Consider the following 18116-nt stretch of genomic DNA (forward strand, 5'->3'; position numbering starts at 1 on the left):
ATTTTTTCTTTGCACATGTTTATCAACCTTGCTGTTGGCAAAGTGAAAAAAAGCAAAACTCAAAGAGCCATTATGATGTGTAAATGTGCTAGTGACTGGATTTTCTCACCAAGCTGAGTATTTGGAATTATCCTCTTATCTAGAGTATCATGCTGTTTTCTTTCTATCCAGTTATCATATACTATAGAAAGTGGACTATTATTAAAATTTTTGTGCTTCTGATATATTCTTAGGGCTATTGCTATAATGAAAAATACATAAATACAGCACATATAACTTATAGAAGATTAATATAATTTCTGCAACTTGAGTTTCATGGTAACTTGCAGATGTGAGGATGGAATTATCCTACAGGGCATGATAAATTATACATTCAGCAAAGTGAATATAAGTTAGTGAACTGTGATTGATATCAGTCAAAATCTCCCTGTATGATGTTTTTGTTCTATGTTCAAATCAGATCAGGTATTTAAATTTAGCTTTCATTTAATTCAAAAGCATCATAAGATACTTACAGGATGACATGGATTTACCAGCTATGCTTGGCATGTTTCCACTGGTAAGGTATTGCATAGGTCACTCTTGCAGAATATTGTACTTTGCCCGGCTGACTTTTCTTTCAGAATCTAAAATGAAGTAGTGAATCTCCTGCGCTGCCATAAGTTCTGTGCAACAGCCCTTACATAAAGCAAAGCCATTACTCACTATGTGTCTCTGAAACTAACCTGTGGACAATTTAGTGAAAGGAGTTATTTATCTTTGAATTCCCCAAAGCTTACTTAGTTAAATGACAAATGGAATGATTCATTTCATAATATTTCAGTCTACTTTCTTTCAAAATGCTATCCTGAGAATTAAAATTCTATAAAGCCCTAATTTGGGTAAAAGCATAATTATTAAATAGAAGTCCTATTTTCTAAATAAAAGAGAGAGAGAATTTGAAGTTTCTCTTTAGGAGGGATGATCATTTCTCAAGTTTCTTGTGTGGCCCTGGATGTTCATCAGTAGGTTGGTTTGAAGGCTGAAGCAACCTTGACACTCATAAATCATGTTTTCATGATAAAGCGATAACAGGGAAAACCCGGGATATTGGAGAAGAAAATGACCAAAACCTCTGGGGATTACTTGGCTGTTGCACTGTTGTGAACATCTCTGTGATAATACTTCTATTGAAGTTCACTTCGAGATTTTTTCTTATCTTAATTTTATCTTCATTTTATCTTATCTTAAATGTAATGCACTTTTTTCTCTATAATGTCTTCCCCATCTGGCAATTCATGTTTATGTAGCATTTTATTTTATCCAATGTTTTCTTAGGACTAAGGTACAAGTGAAGATCTTTGTGAACTTCTATATGCTAAATAACAGCAAATGTCTCCAATATTTTAAAATTACCTGAACTAGAAAACCCTCAAGTTTTTTTTTAAAGACTTATTTGTGGCTGGCATTGTGGCTCAATAGGCTAATCCTCCGCATTGCGGCGCCGGCACACCGGGTTCTAGTCCCTGTCGGGACGCCGGATTCTGTCCCGGTTGCCCCTCTTCCAGGCCAGCTCTCTGCTTTGGCCCAGGAGTGCAGTGGAGGATGGCCCAAGTCCTTGGGCTCTGCACCCCATGGGAGACCAGGAGAAGCACCTGGCTCCTGGCTTCGGATCAGCGCGAGGCGCCGGCTGCAGTGCGCCAGCCGTGGCGGCCATTGGAGGGTGAACCAATGGCAAAAGGAAGACCTTTCTCTCTGTTCCCTCTCTCTCACTGTCCACTCTGCCTGTCAAAAAAAAAAAAAAAGACATTTATTTATTTGAAAGGCAGAGTTACAGAGAGGCAAAGGCAGAGAGAGAGAGAGGTCTTCCATCCACTGGTTCACTCCTCAGGTGGCCGGTACTGCAGGAGCAGGTATTGACCCAAAACCAGGAGCCAGGAGCTTTTTCCAGGTCTCCCACATGGGTGCAGGGGCCCAAGCACTTGGGCCATCCTCCACTGCTTTCCCAGACCACAGCAGAGAGCTGGATGGGAAGTGGAGCAGCTGGGACTCAAAACCAGCACCTATATGGGATGCCGGCGCTGCTAGTGGTGGCTTTACTCACTGTGCCACAGCAGAGGCCCAGGAAACTCTAAAGTTTTAATAGTCACTGACTCTGTTTTTCTGACTATGATAGTCTCATAGATTTGGTACTCTTGCTTGCTTGCTTGTTTATCCTGTGTGAGAATCACTGGACTTTTCAGATGAATGTCTGCATTAATAAATGTTTTTAATTTTGAAGAATTGAGAAAAATCATTGTCGTAAACTGTTCCAAAAATTTTTTCCCATGCTGTCTCATATTTCAAAGTGGGGCTCAGATGTTGATATTCTAGGTGTGTGCATGTGTGTGTATAGGTAAACATTCACATATGTATACATGTTATATTTGTATGTATTAATGCTATAAGCTTTGTTATTTTATTTTGTACTTTATTTTTGGGTTCACTGCTCCTTTCTTCCACTGTGTCTATTGTGTTGTTAGCCCAAGCATTTCCATAAATCAAATGTGCATTTTTTAAATTCTGGAATGCTTTTAAGCTAGTTGTTAGATTTTCTATTTTTTTCTGAAATTCTTTTTAATCCATTTAAAACTACTCTAAATTATATATACATATATATATAAATTACATGTATATGTTGCATATATCTATTAATTTTATAGACACATACATATACATAATTGTGATTAACTTCAATGCCTCGTCCATTTTGAGTCTATTTACAGTTTTTTTTCTCTTCATTATGGGTAACATTTTCCTATTCCTTCATATGTCTCAAAATTTTTAACAGATTTATCCCATGAAGGTGGCATGTACCAATGCCATGTCACTAGTCCCAGTGATCAATTTCTGATCACAATTGATCATAATGATAGGACTAAGAACCAAAGGGATCACATAAACAAGAATAGTGTCTGCAAATACTAGCTGATAGAATAAAAAAGGGAGAGAATGATCCAACATGGGAAGTGAGATACACAGCAGACCCATAGAATGGCAGATGTCCTAAACAGCACTCTGGCCTCAGAATCAGCCCTTAAGGCATGCGGATCTGGCTGAAAAGCCCATGAGAGTATTTCAGGCATGGAAAGCCAAGACACTATGGGGGTAAAAAAAAAAACCTAAATGAAAGATCTCCATGAGTGAGATCCCAGTGGAAAGAACAGGTCATCAAAGAAGGAGGTACCTTTCTCTGAAGGGAGGAGAGAACTTCCACTTTGACCATGGCCTTGTCTAAATATGATCAGAGTTGGTGAACTCAGGGGGCTTCCATAGCCTTGGCAGCTCATGACAAGAGCCTAAGGTGATTACTGAGGCCATAAACAAGAGTGTCAATTTGTTAAGTCAACAACAGGAGTCACTGTGCACTTACTCCTCATGTAGGATCTCTGTCCTTAGTGTGCTGTTTAATGTGAATTAATGCTATAACTAGTACTCAAACAGTATTTTTCACTTTATGTTTCTGTGTGGGAGCAAACTGTTGAAATCTTTACTTAATGTATGCTAAACTGATCTTCTGTATATAAAGAGAAACGAAAATGAATCTTGATGTGAATGGAAGTGGAGAGGGAGTGGGAAAAGGGAGGGTTGCGGGTGGGAGGGATGTTATGGGGGGGAAGCCATTGTAATCCGTAAGCTGTATTTTGGAAATTTATATTCATTAAATAAAAGTTAAAAAAAAAAGAAATGATAGATGGACATACACAAAAGTTTAAGGTGAGCGTAATATAGATAACCTAATTATAGCAAAACTATGTAAAATCCAATTAATATCTTTTTGAAGACTGCCCAGATGTTTATAATAGATCCACTTATAAATTCATATTTATTTCCAACTATTCATCAGTATATTAGATTTATAATTATATGAAAGTGTTGCTCAAAGACTAGATGACAAATGAAAACATGGAAAACAGTGAATTGACACTGAAAACACTTAAATATGACAGAAAACAATGCAGTTCAGAATTGGTCAAAATGAAAATCTACAGAAGATGTCTCAAATACCCAATTAATATATGAAAAGTGTTTACAATCACATGTAACAAAAAAAATTTTTAACAGATTTATATAATCATTTATTTGAAAAGTAGTGCAACAGAGAGGGAGAGGGAAAAGGAGGTAGGGAGGAAGGGAGAGAGAGAGAGGGAGAGATATCTTCCATCTGCTGATTCACTCCCTAAGTGATCACAACAGCCAGGGATGGGCCAGGCCAAAGCCAGGAGCTTGGAATTTCATTCAGGTCTCCCATGTGGGTGGCAGGGGCCCACGTGCTGAGGCCATCACCTTCTGATTTTCCAGATGTGTTAGCAGAAAGTGGGATTGGGAGTGGAGTTGCCAGGGTTCGAAACGATGCTGTGATTCAGGACTCTGGCATCGCAAGCTGTGAGCTCAGTGTTGGCAGCTCCAAGTCTTAGACATTGCACTGCACGCCCTTGATCATGTGTAAAGGAACAGTGGAGGCTGAAGTCGACAACGTTTCCTTTCGGAAGGATCTCGCACTTTTCTGTGGACTGAAGTGAGGGGTTGGTCATTCTTCAGGTTGTTCTAGGGGCTGAGCTCTTTCTAAGGAGGAGTTGAGCTGAATCTGGAGTGAGTGAGTGCTCCCCAGTTCATTCTTGGTTTCAAATGTTTTAAGGGTGGGGCCTGCTGGTTCCACTTGCATTATTTGACTGTCACATCGGTTCAGCTCTTCTCCTGGTTTTCTGCATTCTAGTTTATTCTGCAGGCATCCTGTGGGGTAAAATTAGAGGATGAGGAAGGCAAGTCTTGTGTTGTGCATGCCTTCAGATTCCTGTCCACTATACCAGAAAATGTATGGGGGTTAAAACTGCTTAAAGGTGCTAACTGCTTCTGGATGAACTCTTGGGATTAACAATTACTCCAGCCCTCAAACTGGCCACTGATCTGAAAGAGATCATCTTCTCTATAATTTTTGCATACATGGTTCTCCAGTGGGTTGAAGTAAATTTATAACATTTTATTTTAAGCAGGGTTTTGTTGGAATTAGGGCACAAATGATGATCTTTTTGCACTTCCACATCCTAAATAATAACAGCACAGTCATTGTAATCTTTTAAAACTTATCTGAATTTTAAAAACACTGACATTAGAATTTTTTCATTGATCTCTTAATGGTCACTAATTCTGTATCCAATATTATTCAATATTAAAGAAGTGTATCAGTGAACAAAATATATATTTATTGGTACCCTTGAATGCCTATGATCCCTATCTGCTATGGAGCACAATGTTGGTTTTCAAAATAGTCACTCTAATAATGTATTTAAGTAGTTTGGACTTTGGACAGAATTATTTTTTCTATAACTTTGGTCCTGGATCTTTGGTATTCTGTTATCTCCTATTTTTTTAAAACAACCAGAAGTCATACTATTCTTAAATAAGCCATTTCAGTGATGATCAGAATTCCTAAGCCATGGATTCTGTTATTCGGGCAACGTATGTTACTGACTAGTTGAATCTGTAAAGAGAGGAAACCTGGGCTGTCCTGGGGGTAGCGGGTCAGGTGTCTGAAACCCTACCTGCTTGGCTCTCCTTCTCTGCTTTCTGATTCCTCTCGCCTGAAGGCTGTCTATGAAGGAGCTCCATGCATTCCCCTGCCCTCTGGAGATCCAAAGAATACAACGTGAGAGCCATTGAAGTAGATCATTCAGGCAGGCAAGGGACTTTTCTGTTTCTTTTTTTATCACCATTTTTGTTCAAATTCCTGAGACAAATTCAATGCACAGATGAAGTTAATGGTTGGTTTGAAATTTACTGCTGATTTATGCATTGGGTATCCCGAGTTATTTAATAGTTCTTTGGGGGGTTTCCTGAAGCTCTGCTCCTTTGAATTAGGGAATCCTCGGAGTTAGAAATAGCCTTGGAGATAATTTAGCATAACCTCCCACTCAGTGAGAGGCTCCTTTCCACAGCATCCCCGACAGATGGTCACTGAGCTTGGGCTTGATCACTTCCAGTCCCTGCAGTTCGTTCCTCTCGGAACTGCTCTAATGATTTAGAACGCTATTTTTCTTCTACTGCCCCCCAACAAACATAGTGGTGATTTCCAGCCTTTGCCCAAATTAGTCCCTCAGTTTCCTCAATCTGTTCTCTACTTGACCTGATTCACGTAACATTCTTCTTAATATACTTACATTGTTCAACATATGTTCTGCAGCAGTACTAATTTCTGTTTTCTGAATGGAAAGTTCTAAGAATATATTGAATTCAACAAAAGTACTTGAGGAATCACTGTGAAGCCATCCCATGGACGAGTTTTTGGAAACTCAGAATCCGGCAAGTCTGACCCCTGGGCCCCGTGAGAGGGTCCTCGCTGAGGTCCATTGGGTGGACTTTCTTGTGTATTAATTGCTTATTGCACCCCCCTTATTCATCCCTCTGACAGGGAGGGGTGTGGAAAAGATCCTGGACGCCTGTATTGATGATTGCACTCACTGTCTTCCATGGCTATGAAAAATGAGTTCTTCCAAATACTCAGAAAAGTTCCCTTTACAGTTAGTCACTTAAAGGTTAATAATGCCTGGAAAGTTTAGCCATGTATTTGTCATAATGGTAGCTAAGGTTGAGAATGCTGCCCCCCACCCCCCAATTTAGAGACATCTGACGTTTAAAAAATGATTTCTTCATGTGGAATGCCCTCTTCATTTATTTCTAAAATTTCAAAGAGTAGTTACTACCTATGCATATGTGCAAGTCATCATTTCTCCAGTGTGTTGTAATTTTCAATGAGCTCAGCTTCTGCAGTCACTTTATTTCTAGTTAAAATAAACATTTATCGAATACCTAATGGTTCATTCATTTTTTGTCAGATACTATGAATAAAAAGAAGAAAACACAGTCTTCAAACAGCTTAAATTCACACACACACATTAATAAGACAGTGAAAAATTACAAAGTGGTGTGAGAAAATCTATGATGGAAATGAACAAAGACAGAAGCAAACATAGGGCTGTTTGTGAAGACACACAAAGAGCTTTAACACACTCTGTGTGTATTTTTCACAGATACGGATTGATTCTGTGCAGTAGTACCAGGAAAAACGTCCTGTGTCCTGAAAGGCAAGTAGGAGGTTTTCATTATAACATTTATTTATGAGTATATTTAAATATGATACTGAAAACAGTAAATTAATGTTGATAGTAGTTGTGGTTACCGCTACCCAATAGAATGCCATTTACAGATTATCTTTCTGTCTTTGGATGTTTTCCAATTATGTTTGCAAAATGTTGAACACTGAGTGTAACATTGAAAAGATAATTTGCAAAGTCCCTTCCCAAAGATCTGTAATTCAAATTTTAGCATTCTATATGAATTTAGAGTTTTATCCTGAATTTTATACACTCAGAGGCTTTTTTAAAGTTATACTGAAAAGTAGTCATTTAATTGGGCTTTTTATAGTTTTTGTTAAAATTTGGACATTCTGTCTTTAAATGGTTTACATTTTATTTCGTGACTGACAATTTTTACCTTCCCTGTTAATGTGTATACTTCACAAATATTTGTAATGAATTATTACAATTATAGATATTCTTTATGCAAGGTGTACATATTTAAGGATTTAATCTGATTCATAAATCACCAGTTCTTCCCAGTCATTTTTTTTTTTTCTCAGCCTCTCTTAAAATCTCCCAATTCTTTTCCAACTTCTTGGCTTGAAGGTGCCAGCTGGACATATTTCAGCTCATTTACATACAGTTTGTTTGTTGAATATTTCTCTCTGCCCTGTAACTGTTTTGGTTAAATTTGGTTCTAAGCTATAGGGAGGGTTATGTGGCTGCTTAGTGCATATGCTCACATTTCCCAAGACAGAAGGTGACAAACAAACCCATTGCTTACACTGAATACTGGATTAACATTAGAAAACCAAGTAATATTCAACATAGAAAATAAAAAAAATCAAATTATAGCCACTAGCTAAATCATGCATGATAAAATCATTATGCAGAAAGATTTTATACTGTTTTCACTGGAGCTTTCAAACAAGTTTGATTTGAAATCAAACTGTGTTTCCATAAAAAATTTGTGGTGCTCATTTGACCACATAAAAAGAAAAAGTTAAGCCTTCGCATTTTTTTCCTATAGAATGACCTCTGCTTGGGGAGGCCCCTTCAAGCAACAGATTTAAAATTTAAAATGTGTTTGCCAACACTTGAAATTCCCCAAAGCTCCGATTAATTACCGTGTTCCTGCAAGCTCAGCAGCCAACGGCACCCTGAGCTCCACAAACCTGATTTTGTAGAGAATTGGCATGTTTTGAACTTGGTAAACTCTCTGTAGACTTCTTATTCACAACATTCTTGCTCTTTCACAAAAAGTTCATTTTGAAGTCATTAAATGTTAGTCCAGCTCTATAATCAACAAACTATGTGAAAGCATTGGAAATTACTAAGCAAATTTGACCAATCTAAGTGAATTGCTTGATTATTTTATATATGATTTGCTTTAATGGGAATTAAGTTCATAATTAGGTTTGCTCATTTATCTAATCTCATAATAGCTAATGTCAAGTAATGCTCATAATTATAAACAGCTATTGATTTCTAAGAGTCTGGAAGCATATTCATTCTCAGTAATGGGAAAGTCAGTCCCAGCACTCTTGAAGCTCATGTTTGGGTACAGCACAGTATGTTTGCATGTTTCCAGGTGAATTCTGAACAAGAACCCAACATTTTATGAAGAGGGAGACAGATCAGGGGACACTTTACAGAGAATTAAAGACTAGAGCTGATATTGAAGAACAATTGAAAGGCAAGATGATTAGAGAAAGGATTAATGAAAATGAAAAGGTAGGGAGGGAGGGACAGGGACAGCCACATGAAATTGTGAGTGCCATTGGTCTGAGAAATGTTGGTTTAGTCACCGACTGTAGGTAATTTGGTATGGCTGGGTTTGAGGATTTATACTGGGAGGGTACTAAGAGTTGAGGCCAGTAAGTGGACAAGAGTGGAGATTATAGGACTTTTCCTTTTATGCTAAGATCAGTAGGACTTTTCCTTTTATGCTAAGATCAGTTTTGTTGTTCGACGTAGAGAAGAGTCGATGATGTTTTCAAAGCAGAGTTCTCTTTATTAGGTGGTGTGGAGTTCATCTTTGTGAGCTACCTGCCCCGAAATCCTTTTCTCCTGTCCTCCCTTGCTCTTCCCCGCCCTCTTCACTCTACTCCCTTCCATCCTTCCTCTCCATCCTCCTCCTCCCTCTCCTACTTTTCTCTGGCTACAACGGGTTAATTTCTATTGTTTTGGTTTTCTCTATCAAATATATTATTTAAAAGAAATTTGAACATTTGTCATGGAGTCAATGAATGTATTTTTTGAATTGGACAGTTTCAAGTCTTAAACCCAAAGAGTTTAAGAACTATTTTGCCATCCTAAAATCTTATATCTAAAACTAAAACAAAATGAAAATCCATTTGAAAATATAGAAGCAAGGACAAGTTCAAGGTTATTTTTTTAATAGACCAAATGTTATTTTTCCCTTTAATCTTAGGAAAATTACCTAAGGAAGAGTTAAAATACATGACATCTCTGTTCTTGTACATTTTCCTTATTTTAATACTGAATATTTTCCTTTACATGATAGGTTTTTGCGACTCAAATACTTAAATGTACCAGTGACTCATTAAATAGTCTATAGAGCATGAAGAAATATTTTTGCCTTGTACAAAAGTTTCCACAGATATTTGTGTATTTTTAAATATGATATTGTTCCACTAAAGGGTTAGACAGGAAGGTTAGGGTAATATCTGTTAGAGTTAAGTTGATATTGATTCAAAGACTTTCTCAAGTGCTCAATGAAGAATTAACGGTGAGTTTAGAAATAAAAAAATCAAGGTTGGAAAAGGTGAATATTTTAGTAGAGAAACTAAAGTATAATTCTTGAAACATTATGTGAATTTCAATTATTTTTATGAACTCATTTAATTCTGCCCTCTTATTCAACTTGATGTTACATTTTATACAGATAAGTGCCATCAAGCTTTTATTATTCAACAACCATACATTTGTGTGATAACTCCCCTCTGATTACCATTGCTGAGCCTTCAGTATGTTCCTTGGCAAGTTTGAACCCAGATATTTTATTTTCAAAGCCTTTAATGAAGTTGCCTGTTAATGTGACAACAGTGCCTGATAGGAACTGGATAATGTCTAAATATTGATTGTGGTGTCTGTCAGAGCTTTTGAAGTACTTCTATTTAATTCGGTTTAAGGAAATCAGGAGTTAGAAACTGTCAGATAAAGAGAATGCATTTAACATTTAAACATAATTTATCATATTTATATGTAACACTAAAATGATAATTTAGTCAAATTATAATCATAATATTGATGATGTTGACTTATTAAGCCATTGGTACAATACCCATAATATAGGTGCTTTTGAGCATTTATAATTTTTACAATAAGGTTTTTGTCAGGACTCAGTAGTAAGTTAATAGAGAAACAAATGTATAGCATAATTGCCTTGGAGTCCAAAGGCTTTCATTAACCAATTTCTGTTAAGCAATTAAGCAATTATTAGCCCTACTCTCAGTGTCTGGATCATTTCAAGTTGCCATAACAAAAATGTTGCAGACTAGGTGGATTCAATGGCAGATATTTATTTCCTCTCATTTCTGTACCTTGAAAATCTGAGTAAAGAACTGGAAGAATTGGGAGAACCCATGTCTTCCTGTTTTGGAGTTCGCTCTTTGTATCATTCTATGGCAACAAGAGACAGAGAGGAATCATCCACCTTAATGATTTAATTACTTCCCAGAGTCCCTTGATCCAAATAGGAGAAGGTAATACACAAGATGTATCAAGAATTAATGTGGCAAAGTAAGACGGTGTGGCCATGGCTATAGACAAACAGAAGAGAGAATCCAGAAATAGACCCTTATATTTATGACAGCTTAATTTGCGATGAAAGTTGGAGTATAGAAGTTTAATGAAAGTTTAGTCTTTTTCTAATAGTTGGAGATAGGTTATAGATATTCATAGGGAAAGAAAATGAATCTTCACTTTTACCTCAAATCATATCTAATATTAAAAATTACACACACATACACATATCCAGTTATAGTGTGTTGTCAAGTTAAAGGGGGAGCACCTAATTCTTTCAGCAACCATTGGGTAATGTGTTCATGGCTTGAGAAATAAATACTGAACGGCATACCAATGTCAATAATTATGAAGGAAAAGATTAGTAAGTTGGCCTACACTGGTTCAAAAGTTTCTCCTCATCAGTGGATAGCATTAAAAAGTAGAAAGGTTAAGCCACAGAACAGGTTCATATTCCAAAATTGTTAAGAACAATTAATTAGGAAAAAAACTCCCATAACCAATAAAAAATGTTAGTTCTAAAATCTTAGTGTTGTGAGGGGCGGAGCCAAGATGGCGGAATAGTGAGGGCGCGCACCGTTAGTCCGGGAAAATTTAGTTTAATAAAAGGGGAGTTACGGTAGCCTCAGAAAAAAGAACCAGGAAAATATTGCAGAGGAAGCTCTTCTGGATCGAGTGGCTGTGAATCGGAGGACCTACTGGGAGAACAAGGTCGCCCACCGCGGAAGCTGAGCCGCGGGACCGAGCCGCGGAAGCCGCAGGGTCTGTGCGCCAGTGCTGGAAGGTGAGTGCATGCCACACAGACAACAGCGGGGAGACTTGGGATGTCCAGGGCTCCGAGTCCACACATCGGCGCTGGAAGGGGAGGTGAGCTCAATAACCCGAGACGTGGGGAAACGGGGGTCAGAATCTAGAGGGGGGCTGGAAAGTGCAGCAAACTCACTACCGGAAAGAAGGAAAAAAAAAGCTTCGGGGTTTCTCTTCCCCTAACCTTGCAAAGGTTGCAAGGCTGCAAGGCTTGAAGAATTCCCAAGAGACAAAGAGCAGGCCCCCTCTCTGGATTTACATATCAACGGGGGAGAGCTAAGGAACTGAGTCACTACAATTCAGTAGCCTAGGCAACCCAGTGGGAGTCCAGAGGAGCCTAAACAGACTCTGGGGGTAGAAGCCAGAGACTGGAAGCTAAATACCATCAATTCTGCACAGCCATGCCGTGCGGTGGTGCTGTTACTTACCCCCTGAATAAATAAAATAAATTAATAAATAAAAAGAGAGAGATTTACCACGCATAACCTGAGGGTGTCACCTTTGCACACCCCTAACCAGGAAGAACCAAGCAGAGCTCTCAGCCCGCACCCATCTCAGGCCTCCAAGGCTCCTCCAACAGCAGGCAGTCCACTTAACACGGACATAGTATAAAATAAAAAAATAAAAAAAAAAAAAACGAAAAACGCACAGTGACACAAGAAGAATTAACTATGCCAAGTAACAAACACAGAAATCGAGGGAACAAGATCAACGATGACACTATGATGCCTCCAAATAAACAAAACACCACAAAACAAGATTATGGAGATGATGAGACAGAAGAAATGCAAGATACGGATTTCAAAAAATTTATGATAAGAACATTTAGAAGTTTTCAAAAGCAAATCCTTGAACTACAGAAATCCTTATTGCACAAGATTGAAAATCTCTCTCGTGAAAATGAAATTTTAAGTAAGAATCAAAATGAAACTCAGAAACTAGTAGAACAGGAAAGTGTGATAGTGAAGAGAAATCAAAATGAAATGAAGAGCTCAGTAGATCAAATGACAAACACATTAGAAAGCCTTAAAAACAGAATGGGTGAAGCAGAAGAGAGAATATCGGACTTAGAAGATAGAGCACAGGAAAACATACAGTCAAATCAAAGAAAAGAAGAGGAAATTAGAAATCTAAAAAATATTGGGAATCTACAGGATACTATTAAAAAAACCAACATTCGAGTTCTAGGAGTTCCTGAAGGCATGGAGAGAGAGAAAGGATTAGAAGGCCTTTTTAGTGAGATACTAGCAGAGAACTTTCCAGGTTTGGAGAAGGACAGAGACATCCTAGTACAGGAAGCTCATAGAACCCCCAATAAACATGACCAAAAGAGATCATCACCACGACACGTGGTAATTAAACTTACCACAGTGAAACATAAAGAAAAGATCCTAAAATGTGCAAGAGAGAAACGTCAGATTACTCTCAGAGGATCTCCAATCAGACTCACAGCAGACTTCTCATCAGAAACACTACAGGCTAGGAGGGAATGGCGAGACATAGCCCAGGTACTAAGAGAGAAAAATTGCCAGCCCAGAATATTATATCCTGCCAAGCTCTCATTTGTGAATGAAGGTGAAATAAAGACCTTTCATAGCAAACAGAAATTGAAAGACTTTGTGGCCACTCGTCCGGCCCTGCAAAAGATACTTAAAGATGTGCTACACTCAGAAACACAGAAACACAGCCATCAATATGAAAGAAGGGAAAGGAAGAACACCTACCAGTAAAAGAGCATGGGAAGCTCAAAGCATATACTAGAAAATATTTCCGGGAAAATGGCAGGGCAAAGTCACTACATATCAATAGTCACATTGAACATTAATGGTCTGAATTCTTCAGTTAAAGACACCGTTTGGCTGACTGGCTCACAGAACACAACCCAACTATTTGTTGCCTACAAGAAACACATCTCTCTAACAAAGAGGCATGCAGACTGAAAGTGAAAGGTTGGAAAAAGATATTCCATGCCAACAGAAACCAAAAAAAAGCAGGTGTAGCCATATTAATATCAGACAAAATAAACTTTAATACAAAAACTGTTAAGAGAGACAAAGAGGGACACTATATAATGATTAAGGGTTCAATTCAACAGGAAGATGTAACTATTATAAATGTATATGCACCTAATTACAGGGCACCGGTCTATTTAAAAGATATGTTAAGGGACTTAAAGGGAGATTTAGATTCCAATACAATAGTACTGGGGGACTTCAATACTCCACTCTCAGAAATAGACAGATCATCCGGACAGAAGATCAACAAGGAAACAGCAGATTTAATTGACACTATTGCCCAAATGGATCTAACAGATATCTACAGAACTTTCAACCCTACATCTACAGACTTCACATTCTTCTCAGCAGTGCATGGAACCTTCTCTAGGATTGATCACATACTAGGCCATAAAGCAAGTCTCAGCAAATTTAAAAGAATTAGAACCATACCATGCAGCTTCTCAGACCACAGTGGAATGAAGCTGGAAATTAGCAACTCAGGAAACCCCAGAAAGTATGCAAACACATGGAGATTGAACAACATGCTCCTGAATGAACACTGGGTCATTCAAGAAATCAAAAGAGAAATCAAAAACTTTCTGGAAGTAAATGAAGACAACACAACATATCAAAACTTATGGGATACAGCAAAAGCAGTATTGAGAGGCAAATTTATACCAATAGGTGCCTATATCAAGAAATTGGAAAGGTACCAAATAAATGAGCTTTCAGCGCATCTCAAGGACCTGCAGCAAACCCAACCCAAATCTAGTAGGAGAAGAGAAATAATTAAAACCAGAGAAGAAATTAACAGGATTGAATCCAAAAAAACACTACAAAAAATCAGCCAAGCGAGAAGCTGGTTTTTTGAAAAAATAAACAAAATTGACACCCCATTGGCCCAACTAACTAAAAAAAGAAAAGAAAAGACCCAAATCAATAAAATCAGAGATGAAAAAGGAAACGCAACAACAGACACCACAGAAATAAAAAGAATCATCAGAAATTACTACAAGTACCTGTATGCCAGCAAACAGGGAAACCTATCAGAAATGGATAGATTCCTGGACACATGCAATCTACCAAAATTGAACCATGAAGACACAGAAAACCTAAATAGACCCATAACTGAAACAGAAATTGAAACAGTAATTAAGGCCCTCCCAACAAAGAAAAGCCCAGGACCAGATGGATTCACTGCTGAATTCTACCAGACATTTAAAGAAGAACTAATCCCATTTCTTCTCAAACTATTCAGAACAATCAAAAAAGAGGGAATCCTCCCAAATTCTTTCTGTGAAGCCAGCATCACCTTAATCCCTAAGCCAGAGAAAGATGCAGCATTGAAAGAAAATTACAGACCAATATCCCTGATGAACATAGACGCAAAAATCCTCAATAAAATTCTGGCCAATAGAGTACAACAACACATCAGGAAAATCATCCACCCAGACCAAGTGGGATTCATCCATGGTATGCAGGGATGGTTCAACATTCGCAAATCAATCAATGTGATTCACCACATTAACAGACTGCAAAAGAAAAACCTCATGATTATCTCAATTGATGCAGAGAAAGCATTTGATAAAATTCAACACCTTTTCATGATGAAAACTCTAAGGAAATTGGGTATAGAAGGAACATTCCTCAATATAATCAAAGCAATTTATAAAAAACCCACAGCCAGCATCCTATTGAATGGGGAAAAGTTGGAAGCATTTCCACTAAAATCTGGCACCAGGCAGGGATGCCCACTCTCACCACTGCTATTTAACATAGTTCCGGAAGTTTTAGCCAGAGCCATCAGACAAGAAAAAGAAATCAAAGGAATACAAATCGAGAAGGAAGAAGTCAAACTATCCCTCTTTGCAGACGATATGATTCTGTACTTAGAGGATCCAAAGAACTCTACTAAGAGACTATTGGAACTCATAGAAGAGTTTGGCAAAGTGGCAGGATATAAAATCAATGCACAAAAATCAACAGCCTTTGTATACACAAGCAACGCCATGGCTGAGAAAGAACTTCTAAGATCAATCCCATTCACAATAGCTACAAAAACAATCAAATACCTTGGAATAAACTTAACCAAGGACGTTAAAGATCTCTACGATGAGAATTACAAAATCTTAAAGAAAGAAATAGAAGAGGATACCAAAAAATGGAAAAATCTTCCATGCTCATGGATTGGAAGAATCAATATCATCAAAATGTCCATTCTCCCAAAAGCAATTTATTGATTCAATGCAATCCCAATCAAGATACCAAAGACATTCTTCTCAGATCTAGAAAAAATGATGCTGAAATTCATATGGAGACACAAGAGACCTCGAACAGCTAAAGCAATCTTGTACAACAAAAACAAAGCCGGAGGCATCACAATACCAGACTTCAGGACATACTACAGGGCAGTTGTTATCAAAACAGCATGGTACTGGTACAGAAACAGATGGATAGACCAATGGAACAGAATTGAAACACCAGAAAGCAATCCAAACATCTACAGCCAACTTATGTTTGACCAAGGATCTAAAACCAATTCCTGGAGCAAGGACAGTCTATTCAATAAACGGTGCTGGGAAAACTGGATTTCCACGTGCAGAAGCATGAAGCAAGACCCCTACTTTACACCTTACACAAAAATCCACTCAACATGGATTAAAGACCTAAATCTACGTCCTGACACCATCAAGTTATTAGAGAACATTGGAGAAACCCTTCAAGATATTGGCACAGGCAAAGAATTTCTGGAAAAGACCTGGGAGGCACAGGCAGTCAAAGCCAAAATCAACTATTGGGATTGCACCAAATTGAGAAGTTTCTGTACTGCAAAAGAAACAGTCAGGAGAGTGAAGAGGCAACTGATAGAATGGGAAAAAGATATTTGCAAACTATGCAACAGATAAAGGGTTAATAACCAGAATCTACAAAGATATCAAGAAACTCCACAAAAACAAAACGAACAACCCACTTAAGAGATGGGCCAAGGACCTCAATAGACATTTTTTGAAAGAGGAAATCCAAATGGCCAACAGGCACATGAAAAAATGCTCAAGGTTGCTAGCAATCAGGGAAATGCAAATCAAAACCACAATGAGGTTTCACCTCACCCCTGTTAGAATGGCTCACATACAGAAATCTACCAACAACAGATGCTGGCGAGGATGTGGGGAAAAAGGGACACTAACCCACTGTTGGTGGGAATGGAAACTGGTCAAGCCACTATGGAAGTCAGTCTGGAGATTCCTCAGAAACCTGAATATAACCCTACCGTTTGACCCAGCCATCCCACTCCTTGGAATTTACCCAAAGGAGTTTAAATTGACAAACAAAAAAAGCGGTCTGCACCCTAATGTTTATTGCAGCACAATTCACAATAGCCAAGGCCTGGAACCAACCTAAATGCCCATCAACGGTAGACTGGATAAAGAAATTATGGGATATGTACTCTTTAGAATACTATACCGCAGTAAGAAACAACGAAATCCAGTCATTTGCAACAAAATGGAGGAATCTGGAACACATCATGCTGAGTGAATTAAGCCAGTCCCAAAGGGACAAATACCATATGTTCTCCCTGATTGGCGACAACTGACTGAACACCAAAAAGGAAACCTCCTGAAGTGAAATGGACACTATGAGAAACGGTGACTTGATCAGCATAGCCCTGACTGTTAATGAACAATTTAATACATTATCCCTCTTAGTATTTTTTTGTCTGTTCTACTTAATATGACAGGTTTAATTCTGTAATTATCACACAGTTATTCTTAAGTGTTGAAAATTAACTGAAATGTGATCCCCGTTAAACATAAGAGTGGCAATAAGAGAGGGAAGAGATGTATAATTTGGGACATGCTCAAGCTGACTTGCCCCAATTGGTAGAGTTAGCAACATACCAGGGGATTCCAATTCAATCCCATCAAGGTGGCATGTACCAATGCCATCTCACTATTCCAAGTGATCAATTTCAGTTCACAATTGATCATAATGAAAGGACTAAGAGTCAAAGGGAGCACATAAACAAGTCTAGTACCTGCTAACACCAGCCGATAGAATAAATAAAGGGGAGAGTGATCCAACATGGGAAGTGAGATACTCAGCAGACTCATAGAATGGCGGATGTCCTAAATAGCACTCTGGCCTCAGAATCAGCCCTAAAGGCACTCGGATCTGGTTGAAAAGCCCATGAGAGTATTTCAGGCATGGAAAGCCAAGACACTCTGGCAAAAAGATCTCTGTGAGATCCCAGTGGAAAGAACAGGTCTTCAAAGAAGGAGGTACCTTTCTCTGAAGGGAGGAGAGAACCTCCACTTTGACTATGACCTTGTCTAAACAAGATAAGATTTGGAGAACTCAAGGGGCTTCCATAGCCTTGGAAACTCATGACTGGTGCATAGGGAGATTACTGATGCCATAAACAGGAGTGTCAATTTGTAAAGTTAACAAC

This window comes from Oryctolagus cuniculus, chromosome 13 (assembly GCF_964237555.1).
Source record: "Oryctolagus cuniculus chromosome 13, mOryCun1.1, whole genome shotgun sequence".
Classification (NCBI taxonomy): Eukaryota; Metazoa; Chordata; class Mammalia; order Lagomorpha; family Leporidae; genus Oryctolagus; species Oryctolagus cuniculus.